A 15,469-nucleotide genomic window follows, 5' to 3' on the forward strand; every position below is an offset into this window, starting at 1 on the left:
TTGGGGTGGTGCAACTTGGCAAATGTTTGTGGAGCATATGCATATTTATGCGTCAGACCGACCTGCCTCCCCCCCATCCACCTGCTTGTGGCAGCCACCGGAAGGCAACGGCAAAAACAGTCGAAGCTGAATTTCTCTCTATTTATTCGTCGAGAATTCAATTTTCGAATGATTTTAGCAGAAGTTTCGGAAAGAAACGCGTGATAAAAAAAAAAGCAAGCTGAGCATTTTAGAGAAGCCAAGCTTTTATAAACAGGTCTGCAAATGCAAATGCTTCCTGCCTATAGGCTCGGCTCGCGAAAGTGCTCTTCCATATTCCACATCACAGTTTTAGATTAAACATTTTTTTATACATTTCCTGAATATTATTGACACAATTTGAATATTTCATATAAAAGCTTAACACCTTATATGATCTTTACCCAACACTGGCAGCTATCAAATTTGCATAAATTTTTGCTAAGAAGAACATTTCTTGTTAGGGTTTTGATTCGTTTCTTTTCGAGGCATGACTTAAGATTCGGTTCAGAGTAAGAAAATAAATGTAAGATCTGGGCTCGAGGTTTCTGGCGCTTGAGCCCGATAGATGGCGCTGCGAGCTGGTTCAGAGAAGCTTGTTTTTTTTAACTACAAATTATTTTAATACAGAAAAGTAAAAAATAATGTATTTTATTATGTATTGAAACAGATGGGTCAACGCGCATTTAGTTCTAATATTTTAATGCCTTCCAATTTATGCATGCTATATTTCTTAAAAGCTTGCGATTGTAAAGCTATTTGGTGTACAATGCCAGGCCTTTGATGGCAATTTTAAGCCCCTTCAGCATGTTTCAATAAAACCCATTTCAATTGCTCAGCAATCTGTCAAACACGTTGCTAAAAATTTATAGGAATTGGGAAAGAGTGGCACATAAAACTTGTATACTTCAATCAATCTTAATTTCAGATAAAGTGGTGCATGCATTATTTAACAGCAACTGCAACTGCAACAAGAGCTGTGAAATTTTCAATGCTATTTGCTTTTCATTCATTTTGTGGCAGCTTTAATTAATTTGTTGCATTTGTATTAAAAGTTCCCGCAAAGAGCAACTTTTTGTTTAGTTAAATGTGCCACATGAACACAATTTGCAATGCCTGCCCCTGGCCCTGCCCCGACACTACGCTAGCTATTTGTTGCTGTCGTTTCTTTTGTTTATAAAAAGTCAACGCCTAACACATGTTCATAAAGCCTGCCAGAAACATAAAACAAAATAATATATTACTAAAATGCAATTCCCGCTGACCCTTGTGGCAGACACATGCTGCGATCTCGAATACCCTGCACTTTAGAGAGCCAAACGGGCTATATGCATCTCAAGTGAAACGTTTTGTTTGTGACATTAAAAAAAAGAGTGCTATTTATAGATTTGTTGGGTGCACTATTAAGTTGGCAATTATCTATATATATGTCTGTTTGTACTGCATGTATGTATGCATGTTTGTATTGCATGTATGCTGACATGCATACATGCGGACATGTATGAATGCATGCCCGGATACCTACATACATGCACACATGCAAACACACACACACACATACACATGTACACTCATACATACATACATACATGCATACATACATACATATATACATACATACATACATACATACATAAATAAATACATACATACATACATACATAAATACACACATACATACATAATACATACATACATACATACATACATACATACATACATACATACATACATACATATATACATACATACATACATACATACATACATACATACATACATACATACATACATACATACATACATACATACATACATACATCTACATACATACATACATACATCTACATACATACATACAAACATCTACATACATACAAACATCTACATACATACAAACATCTACATACATACAAACATCTACATACATATTAACTTACCCGCTCCGCCTCCTCCTACGCCGCCTTATGCTCCTCCACAGGCCGTTGGCAGCAAGGCCTACTTGAATTCTTGAGAATCGAGGAGGAGAGCACTTGGTAAAAATTCGTTGTATAAAAATTTTCAGCCCAGGCGCATAGTAAGGATTGCGTTTGGTATTAGAAAACAAACATGCATGCATACATACATACATAATTGCATACATACATGCAAGCACACACTAACAGACACTCGCCCATGCATATACACACACACACATTCACATATATAATACTTATATGACTTCGTAAAAAATACGTGTATTTTTACTTACTTTGCTTCATTTAAGCTCATTGTTATAAGATTTGTTATAGAATCTATACTTTATTCATACTATATTAAATAAAAATAAAGAAAATATAATAAAATATACCAGCTTGTAGTCTTTTGGTGAGAATCTTGAATACTTTTATTAAACTTTCTACCCGCATTTTCCATCCAAAGCGATGAACTATAAAACGATTATATTATGTATCACATAAATATCAGCCAACATTTCTCTGAATCTGACAGATCTATAAGCCTGAGATATCCTATAAATTACACACAAATTGCGGCATAAAGGGTGTCTTATTGGGGAAACCCGAAGCAGCTAATGCTAAAATTGCTATATATTTAACTGGCAAAGGTGCTTTAATATATCAGATTTATCAGATATGTATAAAGAGCATATGTAATGCATAAAAAAAACTTTTTCAGTCGCCAACAGTCGCTGCACCTTTACTCAACTATTTTAATTAACTTTTAGTTGGTTTTTTTTTTTGGGATTAAGTGAGAAAACTCTGCTTTTTTTGTTTAGTTAATCATGTAAGTAGTATTTCGTAGTCGGGCAATCTCTAGTTTTAATCAGCAGCTCTTGAATGTGTTCGCCTTAATTTTGTTAATGGCACAAATTTGTTTACATTTATTTTTTGCTCATGTAAATCTTCAGTTGTGCGCGATGAAGAGCTGAATAAACATGAGGCTAAAGTGAAGCAAATGCAAGGAGAGAGAGAGAGAGAGAAATAGAGAGAGAGATAGAAAGCGGGTGGTGAAAGGGGAGAGGCTGAGCCAACAGATCTTATAGTAAGATGTGAAACAGAAAAATAATATTCGAGAAAAAGTCTTCAGTAAAGTTTTTTAAAGCAGTTGCTAAGTTTTCCGATATGTCAGCTGGCCAATTATTCAGTTGTGTTTTTCAATTCAAACATTGCGTTTTCCATTGTGAATTTTATTTCAAGAAATGAGTTTTCCATGAAAAGGCCGAGGCCGAGGCTGAGGCTGAGGCCTATGCGAGAATTTTCCTTTTCAAGCTGTTCACCCAGCAACGTGGCTTTGGCCCAATGCTGCGGAGCTTAGCACTTGCTCTTTTCCAATACACACACACTCGCACACACACTCGCACACACACACTCGCACGCTAAAATGTTGATGCGAATACAAAGGCGCAAACATTTTGACTTTTTGCTAAACTTGCAACTAAACGGGAGGCAGAACTGTGTGTGCAACATACGGCGCCGCCACAGTCGCTGGCATCATTCATCTTCCACGCCCACACACACTCACACACCACACACACCACACCCACACACACCACACACACCACGCCCACACACACCACACACACCCACACACACAGCAGGCATTGAGGCATTTCTAGTTTTCATTTTTTGCTTTAGCTAAATAAATGCACTTGATTTCATTTCGTGCTGTTGCATTTAGAGCGCATTTATACATAGGTAGATATATATCTAGATGTATATAGAGCTCAAGCTGCAGCTTAGTAGCCAGACCAGTTGCTTTGTCATTATGCTGCGAGGTCCTGAGCCTTCGCATCCTGCTCAGCTTTTGCATGGCTAACACATAAAACGCAGATGGGGCCAAGCACATGAGCTGTATATGATATGGCTATATCTATGTCTATATATGTATTCCGAGCTGCACTCGCTTATTATGCTTGATTATACCACACTTTAAATGTATATATACATGCACATCTACACCCATGGTCAAGCAAATAGGTATGCTAACACAACCTTTCGTTAAATGCTAATATTTATTTAAAATAGCAGTTGGCTGGAAAATAGATAAAAATTACATCAGCTTTTTGTGCAAATAAGCAGCAGAAAGCATTTCCGATTCCATTAAGTGTATATATTCGTGGATACAGCCATGCTTTTATTTCCCTCAATCTGTCTCAATCTGCCTGATCTTAAGAACTGCATATTGATTTTGAAATTCATGTTTTAAGCATAGCTCGAAAATTATAAGAGAACATTATAAGATAAGCCAAACTTGGCATATAGCTTCTCGTTTATATCGAGTGCAGTTTCCGCTGCCGGCTGCGGATTAATTCCACGGGTTTAGTTGTCAGCGCTTCACGTATTTCGTTCCAATTTGTTCGTGGCCTCGTTATCCAACTTACCAGCATATTTTGTTCAGCATAGTTTGGCACAAGCATTTAAAGATAAGTTTTGTTGGTGTACATATTTCTGTGAGCAGCGGTGTATGTACTTGGCTTATCTCGTGCTGTGCACTGTTTTATCACAAACAAAAGTCGCCACACGTTGCACGCTCGGCATATTAAAAAGTTTGATTAGTGCCCAGGCGGAGGGCTTGCTCCACGCCGGACAATGCAGAATACGTCCCATCTTATGCCCCCAACCCTGCTCCCCTGTTCATAACCGAGTCCCACCGCTTTGCTATGCTGTTCAAAACTATTTGCTGGCAAAAATGTTGTTCGTCCTGGCCAGCTCATTTCCTCATTTCGTCCTCTGCATATCACGAAGCATTTATGCGTGAGAAATGCCTTGTTCATCCTTGTTGCTGCTACACACACATCCTGCCACTCCACCCCTCCACCTCCTCCTCCTCCACTGCCTGTCTGCCTGGCAGCACAAAATATTGTATGTTATTATTAAATATGCATAAATTTCCTTTTTGCCTGCCACAGTTCACAGTGTTTTTTTTTTGTATCCTTTTTGTTTCCTTTTGCCGCTCCTGTTGCAGTTTTGCATTTACATTTGCTGTTTATTTGCCCGTGCAAATATTGAAAATGTTACCAAAAAACAGTCCAATTGTGAGGTCCAGACCTTGTCACCCCGCGGCCCGCTCTTTCAGCAGTTCGACATGTGTTGACAAGGATCATATTAAATGCCGTCGGGCCAATCTAAAAACGAGGTTGGGCTAGCATTTCAGATCTGGCGACAATGTTTGGAAACTGAAACTATATTGAATTCTATTTTTGAAGAGTGGAGAGTCAAGGGAGCCGCAAAAAGTGGCGAAAGGAAAACAACAAGTTCACAAAATTATATCAATTTTTAAAAATATAATAATAATAATAATAATAATAATAATAATAAATAAATGAATTAATTTTGCTGCATTTATAAATGAAACGATTTTGTTTTAGTAAATTTATTATTATATGTAATGCATTTAAAAGTAAAAAGATTATGTTTTATATTGAATAATATATTTGAGGCTCAAGCTTTTGACAGAGTATTTAAGCGTCGGTCTTAAGCACTTGCCCATGCGTTTGATATATGGATATGTTTCATATTTTCTGTTGTTCTCTACCGCACTTGCACTTTGTAGCTGGTTTGACTTTTCAATTGTTGAACATTTGCATTTGCATAAAAATCAAATAAAATTGTGCCACATATGTGTGTGTGTGTGAGGGTGTGTGTGTGTGTGTGTGTGTGTTGCCACTTCGAAGTTCGAACAATGGACAAGCTGCCGCACAATTTGTTATATGATTTGTAATTATGCAAATGAGGCAGCAGGACCTGAAATAAAACAACCGAAGTGCAGGCAAATTGTTTAAAGTGCAGCCATAAAGTATTCCAGATGCACGGCCAATATCCCAGACCCAGTTACCAATTCCCAGTTTGTGGCTGCCACATGCAACTTTTTGCCAATCAGTTCGTCTACATGTTTAATTCACGCCGAAAGTGTTGCCCCAGAAAATGAAGCCAGTGAGAGGGAGGAGGCGGCGCGAGCGGCGTGACAGCCTGTCACTTTGACATAGAAAAATCTTCTATTGATTTTGCCTGCGGTGCTTTGAGAAACTTGAAGTAGAAGTAGAAGTAGAAGTAGAAGAAGACGAGCACGAATCAGTGGCAAGGCGCACGCCTTTGTCTTTATCTTGTGGCTTTTCCTCATTGCAATTTGCATTGAAAGTTTTATGTTTTATTTATATTTCTTTTTTGTCGTGTGTGCTTCGATTTGTGCAGCGCTTTAATGCTGCACAACAAAGTGGCATTTGCTTCACTTCAGCGGCAACGCCCGCCCCCTCCCAGCTACCGCCCCCGCAGCTGCGCCACGCCCTCAAGCTTTGTCATTTCGCATGCTCGTTAGTGCAACGAGGAGCACAGAATGCAAAGCAGTAGCCGAGATAGCAGGGCAACAGCGACAACAATCGCCCACAAACACATGCCACAATTTATAAGCAATGTTATTTTTGTAGCAGTCAGCGGTGGGTGTGCCAGGGGCGGAGGCGGTGTGTCTGATAGGAGTAGGAGCAGCCTCAACATGTCAAAGTGGAGCAATCGGCATGTGCCGGACAGCCAGCTGCTGGGCGGGGCAGTTGCAAGCTGGTGCAACAACTGGTCAAGCATGAGGCACAAGGCAGCCCATAAGTATGCTATAGCATAAAGGAGAGAAAGATCAGAGTGAGTGGTGAGAGAGGGTAGTGGGAGGCAATGAGAAAGAACGTTTGTAGCCAAAGCAAATGTGCGGCAATTGCAGATGCCGCATTGCTGGAGATGCCATCACGGGCACAGGTAAAGTCAACAGCAGCTGGAAACCAAAGTCTGACGAGAGGCTAACATAAAATATATAAAAAGAGAAGCCACAGGACAGACAGACGAGCGCAAGCGAGCGACTGCGCCATACTCTATGCACAGTGAGAATAATAAAAGAAGAATGATTGAAGAATTTCTAAACTTGGGCATATACTTAATTAAGTGCTTTGAGGGCGTGGCAGTTCAATTCAAGTATATGTATGATGTATGATGTATGATTTAAAAGACCTGAACTTTCTTTTATAAAACATAATTTTGTACAAAAATCTTTAGCTTTATGTACGCAGACTATAAACAGTTCATAAGTTTAGATGAGGAAATAAACTACAATATTTTAAAACAAAAAATTAAATAAATTAAATATATAAAGAAATATAAAATATATAAATAAATATAAAAAGAAATATAATAATATAAAAAAATCGAAAAAAGGAAGCTTAAATAAATTTTGAACCAAAAACAGACATTGCCAAAAAATGTGGAAAACCAGGTTCATAGTTCAAGCCTCAAGGCATGCCAACGCTTTGAACCAGGAACAAAACCGCAAACCCTTTTTATTATGGTAATTGACTAAAGCGCTAAAAAAATGGGAGTTCTAAATTGTCAAGGCCTTTTTTTTTGGTAGGCGTGGTAGTTCAATTTAACACTTCGTCCCAAACACTAAAATATACTAAAGAATTTCAAACAATTTTGAGCTCTTCTCCTTAAAGGCCGAACAGCAAGACGCAAACCAATTTACCCTTCGGCACAGCCTGAACAGAGTATAAGCAAAAGGAAATGTGCTGCTCGTCCAGGCGGCAAACTAAGTAACTAAGCCAAAGTGGCGCGCCACGTTGTAGACTGCATTCCATTTGGCAATGTGATAGACAGACGCATAATAATGTTAATGCAGAATGCTCTGGCAGCTGACAGAGGGCGTGGCTGTAAGGGCGGCAGAAGGGAGGGGGGGGGGGGTGGCGGTAGTCGGAGTGGACAGCTGCTTGGTATGGCAATTGGCAGCGGGCAGCTGCTTCAATAGGTTTCAGCTTGAACAGCTTTTGCTGGAGTCGTCCACATGGCGTATACGTAATATTATTAATGAGAGTTTTATTTTGATGCGAGAGATCGTTGGCCAAACGAGCAAATGATAATGGGGCGAGAACTCTGACAAAGATTAAGTATATCTGGTTAGAGTTTAAAAATAGTTTGGGGGCAGGCGTGTGAAAAATGGTGCATCAAATCGATTTTACGAATAATTGCAGCTGAACAACTTCTGGTAAATGTTTTAGTGTAAAATTGAAATATTGATAACATTAGCTAACATTCATATTATGGCTAATGAATGTAGCTTAAATGCTAGGCTAAGTTTAAATCGAATCAATCTCGAAATTCCGATTTATAGTTCAGAACAAACCCAATCTTAAACCAAAAAACTATATCAATAAATAACCAAGCCAAAGTCCGAATCAAACAATATTTGTTAACAAAAAGGATTAAAATTAAATTATGTTTGAGCAGGAGTCAGATCCAAGGTATACATAACTCTGGCTCACAACCATTTGCTAGATGCCCTTTTTGGGCAGATGACAAATATAGCCCGCATTTTGTATATGAAAATATGCTAGGACTTGCAATATTTTCAGTACAACGGGCATAAGCAGAACGCAAATTTAAATTTAAATTAAATTATATTAAATGGAATCATATATGTGAAAAACAAAAAAAAAACGGAGTTAAAGTTGTGAAAATTCAGATTCATAAAAAAACGGATAGTTGATTGGGCCTGCAGTCTTTTCTAGATACCTATCGATATACTCTTTATTAAAAACTATTTATGGTATAGATAACGGTAAATCTATCGATAGTTTGCTATCGATATCGATATCATTTGCAGTGGCCTTTTTTGGCAGTTAAACTTAAACTTTTGGTGTTGTTTCTCTGCTTGTTTTTTCTTCATATTTTTAGCTTAGTTATATTAAAGACTATTAATGAGAAATTACGTTTTTTAATTAAAACTGCTTCACTTATCGATAAACGTATTAACTGGCGCCCATTAAAATTAAATAAGCAATTAAGCAAAGCTTCTCCCCGAGTTGCTTTTGGTTTCTGCCATTAAAAGGTCTTCAACTTTATTAGTTGAATTTGAGCGCTTTAAGGATAAACTTAAAACAAAGCGCGCAAGCTTGAAGTCCGCACACATACACGCATACACACACACACACACACACACATGAGGCAGAAACAGTTAGAAAATGGCCAACAGCTTCGTCGAAGTGTAAACGATAAACGAGGCGCCTTTTCCACTGACCATGACCACCGCAACAACAACAACAACAACAATGGAGGGGCAACTAAAGCTCCACATCAACAAGAAATTCCTGTCCGTTCACACGGAATTGATATGTTGTCCTGGTTTGTTCCACCTAGGAGCAGGAGCAGCTTGGGTAGCAGGAGGCGTTGCATTGTTGCACTTATCTGCGATGTCGCTGCGGCTACGCACAAGCAGTGGCTACTGGTGCAGCATGCCACACACACCACACACCCCCTCTCTCTCCCCGCTGCTGCCGTTAACCGGCGTAAATTGTTATTTTCAGTAATTATGTCCAATAAGCGACGGAGCGTTAAGGGGGCATGCCCGTTGCCTGCGAGGCGGAAGGAAAACGTTGTCGTTAATGTTGCCATTATATAAGCTAACCCAGTTTTAGCGGCGACATGGCATTTCCTTCCTTCCCCCCTCCCCATATGCCCGTCCACTACATTTCCCCTCGATTGCCGGTGCTTGTGCGTTAAATGCAGCACTGGAAAATTATAGGGAAAAATTCGCAAACCACACACAAAAGAAAACTGCGCGCCTTCAATTTGGTTTTGGGTTGGGTCTGAGTTTGGGCTTCGGTTCCGGTTTGGCGCTGAGTTGCCTCCACCTCCGCCCAGGCATGACACGCAAGTGAAGCAGCAGGAGCCGGAGCAGCAGTTGGTTTGAGTTGAGGCAGCAAAAGTTGTGCCACGTGCACTGCCAGCAAAAATTCACTTGGCCCGCAAGTGCAAGCATCGAAACTTGCCTTGCATAGTTCTACTTGATTTTTTTCTTCTTCTATTTTTTGCCCTTGCTGTTGGTCTGTTTGGCAGCTGAAAACCTGACAGCATACTTAATAAAAAAAAAGAGAGGGAATAAAACCAGAAAATGGGCATGTCTTGAAGGTGTCGCAAATGCAATGCCCTATAACAGCCGAACATAAATCAGATGCGCGTCTATGGCTCCATTTGCGGCGGAATGTTCCCATGTGAATAGTTCGATTTATTTAGTTGAATTTTGTTTTGGGATAATTTAAAAATGAATTTTGTATAGAACAATATAGAGATTCTTTCATTAAAATAATGTTGTGATTATTTAGATATATTATAAAACCCTAAAATTGCACAGTTTCATTGGGATTACCAGACGAACGCGCAGAAGCAGAGAACACAAATGGAACAGGTTTTAAGACGTAGCACATTTCGTGTTTAAGCTAAATTGCCCTTTGGTAGAGCATAAAGAAAATAAAAGCGAGCCGCTAGCCAACAAATATTCAAGCTCTCAAGCTGAACCTCTCCACCCCCCCTGCCCCACCCCTCTCTATCTCTCAGTCTCTATAGCTGTGTCGTCCCCCTGTCATTCAGTTTATTTCTCTATATATATTTTGGTACATCGCATTGCTCTTATCGCTGGCGGCTCAGCGGCACTTTTCTGTATTCTTAGCTGCTAATGTTTTGCGCCTCGTCCTGGCTCTTCCTGGCTTGTCCTGGCTCGTCCTGGTTCGTCCTGGCCACAGCGATTGCCATCGACATTGCTACAGGTGTAAAAGTCTCACACACAAGCACACACGTGTCTCTGCCTCTGTGTGTGTGGCGGTACTTGACTAAGCTGCTTTCCACGGGGCAACTCCTCCATAGTTTAAGCGGCGCCCGAGCACGGATCTGGCTCTATTTTCGGTTATAATTTGCACGTTTGCAAGCGCCACACGAATGCCGCCCAGTATGTGTGTGTGTGTGTGTGTATGGGTGTGTGCTTGTATTTTTGTTGAAATAAATTTTATTTAAACTTTCGTCTCGTATTTTTGGCAATTTTCATATCTGTTTTTTCTGTTCCTATTTTCGTTTTCTTTTTTCTTTTCTTTTTTTTTTATTTTTTTTTGTAGTGTAATGTGTGAAATTCAATTATATACCAGGATTTATATGTCGAACATGGCGCCGTTTGCCGTTTCGAGTTGCAGCCCACTTGAAATTTTATTTGAAGAGGTGAAAATGCACACACGCACACACACATACACACACACACACCGTACACACACAAAGCTACATGCATGCGCATTTATATATGTATCAAAAATAATATGAAAATGCAGCGAAATCAGGCGCTCCATTCAATTGGAAACTGTTTAATATGCGTATAAAAGGCGAATATTATGCCAAGCTCTCATGGTGAAAACGTTTTTATGGCATTTCTTTCTGTTATTTGATTTTTCACAATAAAAACTTTTGATTGAAATACGCGTTTTAATGGCAGTGTGTGCAGTAAATTTAAGTTAAGATTAGATGCGCATTTAAGCTAAAGGCTTTGCATTGTTTTAAAATAATTCAAAGGAATCGAAGCGTAAAAAATACAAAGTATTTAATATATAATATATATGGTTAGATATTGCCGTCCAAGCTGTATCAATTTCCATGGCATGAGATGCCTCTTCCACATTTTAAGCCCAAGCTCAAATATCTTTAACAAAGCTCGCATTATTTTCATGCAAGATCACATTTGGATTCGGCTTGATTTTAATTAAAATTAAAAATAACGCTTCAAATTTATTCTACAAATTTAGACTTTGAGAATCATGTACAAATGGGACCTTCAAATAACCTATAAGGAAATAGGTCGAAATTTCCCACTCCCATAAATCGGTCAAAACTCAACCGAATTTCAAATGGGTTGTCTTTTTGTTCATGGTTTGACCTCTTGATCAAGTTGGCATCTAAATCTGGCATCATCATTTTCGGTCCACATTCATGTCAAAATGAAACCCTGAAATATCTTATATAGACATAGGTCAAAACTTCCCACCCCCATAACTTGGTCAAATCTCATCAGATTTTCAAGAGGTTTGGCTTATTCTTCATGGTTTGGCCTCTAGAACAATTTGGCATCTAAATCTGGGAACGTAATTTTTGGTCCATATTCATGTCAAAGTGGAACCCTGAAATATCTTATATAGACATAGGTCAAAACTTCCCACCCCCATAACTTGGTCAAATCTCATCAGATTTTCAAGAGGTTTGGCTTTTTCTTCATGGTTTGGCCTCAAGAACAATTTGGCATCTAAATCTGGTAACATAATTTTTGGTGCATATTCATGTCAAAATGGAACCCTGAAATATCTTATATAGACATAGGTCAAAACTTCCCACCCCCATAACTTGGTCAAATCTCATCAGATTTTCAAGAGGTTTGGCTTTTTCTTCATGGTTTGGCCTCAAGAACAATTTGGCATTTAAATCTGGGAACGTAATTTTTGGTCCATATTCATGTCAAAATGGAACCCTGAACTATCTAATATAGACATAGGTCAAAACTTCCCACCCCCATAACTTGGTCAAATCTCATCAGATTTTCAAGAGGTTCGGCTTTTTCTTCATGGTTTGGCCTCAAGAACAATTTGGCATTTAAATCTGGGAACATAATTTTTGGTCCATATTCATGTCAAAATGGAACCCTGAAATATCTAACATAGACATAAGTCAAAATTTCCCACCCCCACAACTTGGTCAAATCTCATCAGATTTTCAAGAGGTTTGGCTTTTTCTTCATGGTTTGGCCTCAAGAACAATTTGGCATCTAAATCTGCGAACGTAATTTTTAGTCCATATTCATGTCAAAGTGGAACCCTGAAATATCTTATATAGACATAGGTCAAAACTTCCCACCCCCATAACTTGGTCAAATCTCATCAGATTTTCAAGAGGTTTGGCTTTTTCTTCATGGTTTGGCCTCAAGAACAATTTGGCATCTAAATCTGGGAACGTAATTTTTGGTCCATATTCATGTCAAAATGGAACCCTGAAATATCTAATATAGACATAGGTCAAAACTTCCCACCCCCATAACTTGGTCAAATCTCATCAGATTTTCAAGAGGTTTGGCTTTTTCTTCATGGTTTGGCCTCAAGAACAATTTGGCATTTAAATCTGGGAACATAATTTTTGGTCCATATTCATGTCAAAATGGAACCCTGAAATATCTAACATAGACATAGGTCAAAACTTTCCACCCCCATAACTTGGTCAAATCTCATCAGATTTTCAAGAGGTTTGGCTTTTTCTTCATGGTTTGGCCTCAAGAACAATTTGGCATTTAAATCTGGGAACGTAATTTTTGGTCCATATTCATGTCAAAATGGAACCCTGAACTATCTAATATAGACATAGGTCAAAACTTCCCACCCCCATAACTTGGTCAAATCTCATCAGATTTTCAAGAGGTTCGGCTTTTTCTTCATGGTTTGGCCTCAAGAACAATTTGGCATTTAAATCTGGGAACATAATTTTTGGTCCATATTCATGTCAAAATGGAACCCTGAAATATCTAACATAGACATAAGTCAAAATTTCCCACCCCCACAACTTGGTCAAATCTCATCAGATTTTCAAGAGGTTTGGCTTTTTCTTCATGGTTTGGCCTCAAGAACAATTTGGCATCTAAATCTGCGAACGTAATTTTTGGTCCATATTCATGTCAAAGTGGAACCCTGAAATATCTTATATAGACATAGGTCAAAACTTCCCACCCCCATAACTTGGTCAAATCTCATCAGATTTTCAAGAGGTTTGGCTTTTTCTCCATGGTTTGGCCTCAAGAACAATTTGGCATCTAAATCTGGGAACGTAATTTTTGGTCCATATTCATGTCAAAATGGAACCCTGAAATATCTAATATAGACATAGGTCAAAACTTCCCACCCCCATAACTTGGTCAAATCTCATCAGATTTTCAAGAGGTTTGGCTTTTTCTTCATGGTTTGGCCTCAAGAACAATTTGGCATTTAAATCTGGGAACATAATTTTTGGTCCATATTCATGTCAAAATGGAACCCTGAAATATCTTATATGGACATAGGTCAAAATTTCCCACCCCCATAACTTGGTCAAATCTCATCAGATTTTCAAGAGGTTTGGCTTTTTCGTCATGGTTTGGCCTCAAGAACAATTTGGCATCTAAATCTGCGAACGTAATTTTTGGTCCATATTCATGTCAAAGTGGAACCCTGAAATATCTTATATAGACATAGTTCAAAACTTTCCACCCCCATAACTTGGTCAAATCTCATCAGATTTTCAAGAGGTTTGGCTTTTTCTTCATGGTTTGGCCTCAAGAACAATTTGGCATTTAAATCTAGGAACGTAATTTTTAGTCCATATTCATGTCAAAATGGAACCCTGAAATATCTAACATAGACATAGGTCAAAATTTCCCACCCCCATAACTTGGTCAAATCTCATCAGATTTTCAAGAGGTTTGGCTTTTTCTTCATGGTTTGGCCTCAAGAACAATTTGGCATCTAAATCTGGGATCGTAATTTTTGGTCCATATTCATGTCAAAGTGGAACCCTGAAATATCTTATATAGACATAGGTCAAAACTTCCCACCCCCATAACTTGGTCATATCTCATCAGATTTTCAAGAGGTTTGGCTTTTTCTTCATGGTTTGGCCTCTAGAACAATTTGGCATCTAAATCTGGGAACATAATTTTTGGTTCATATTCATGACAAAATGGAACCCTGAAATATCTTATATAGACATAGGTCAAAACTTTCCACCCCCATAACTTGGTCAAATCTCATCAGATTTTCAAGAGGTTTGGCTTTTTCTTCATGGTTTGGCCTCAAGAACAATTTGGCATTTAAATCTAGGAACGTAATTTTTAGTCCATATTCATGTCAAAATGGAACCCTGAAATATCTAACATAGACATAGGTAAAAATTTCCCACCCCCATAACTTGGTCAAATCTCATCAGATTTTCAAGAGGTTTGGCTTTTTCTTCATGGTTTGGCCTCAAGAACAATTTGGCATCTAAATCTGGGATCGTAATTTTTGGTCCATATTCATGTCAAAGTGGAACCCTGAAATATCTAATATAGACATAGGTCAAAACTTCCCACCCCCATAACTTGGTCAAATCTCATCAGATTTTCAAGAGGTTTGGCTTTTTCTTCATGGTTTGGCCTCAAGAACAATTTGGCATCTAAATCTGGGAACATAATTTTTGGTCCATATTCATGTCAAAATGGAACCCTGAAATATCTTATATAGACATAGGTCAGAACTTCCTACCCCCATAACTTGGTCAAATCTCATCAGATTTTCAAGAGGTTTGGCTTTTTCTTCATGGTTAGGCCTCAAGAACAATTTGGCATCTAAATCTGGGAACGTGATTTTTGGTCCATATTCATGTCAAAATGGAACCCTGAAATATCTTATATGGACATAGGTCAAAACTTCCCATCCCCATAACTTGGTCAAATCTCATCAGATTTTCAAGAGGTTTGGCTTTTTCTTCATGGTTTGGCCTCAAGAACAATTTGGCATCTAAATCTGGGAACGTAATTTTTGGTCCATAGTCATGTCAAAGTGGAACCCTGAAATATCTAATATAGACATAGGTCAAAACTTCCCACCCCCATAACT

At 38.6% G+C, this 15,469-nt stretch overlaps 1 protein-coding gene across 1 annotated transcript in view; it reads left to right on the plus strand.

Moving 5' to 3' along the window:
* Pxn (Peroxidasin) overlaps positions 1-15,469 on the plus strand; it is a 50,448-nt gene that overhangs the window by 927 nt on the left and 34,052 nt on the right. The window lies entirely within an intron of this gene.

The sequence above is a fragment of the Drosophila virilis genome, chromosome 3 (assembly GCF_030788295.1).
Source record: "Drosophila virilis strain 15010-1051.87 chromosome 3, Dvir_AGI_RSII-ME, whole genome shotgun sequence".
Lineage (NCBI taxonomy): Eukaryota > Metazoa > Arthropoda > Insecta > Diptera > Drosophilidae > Drosophila > Drosophila virilis.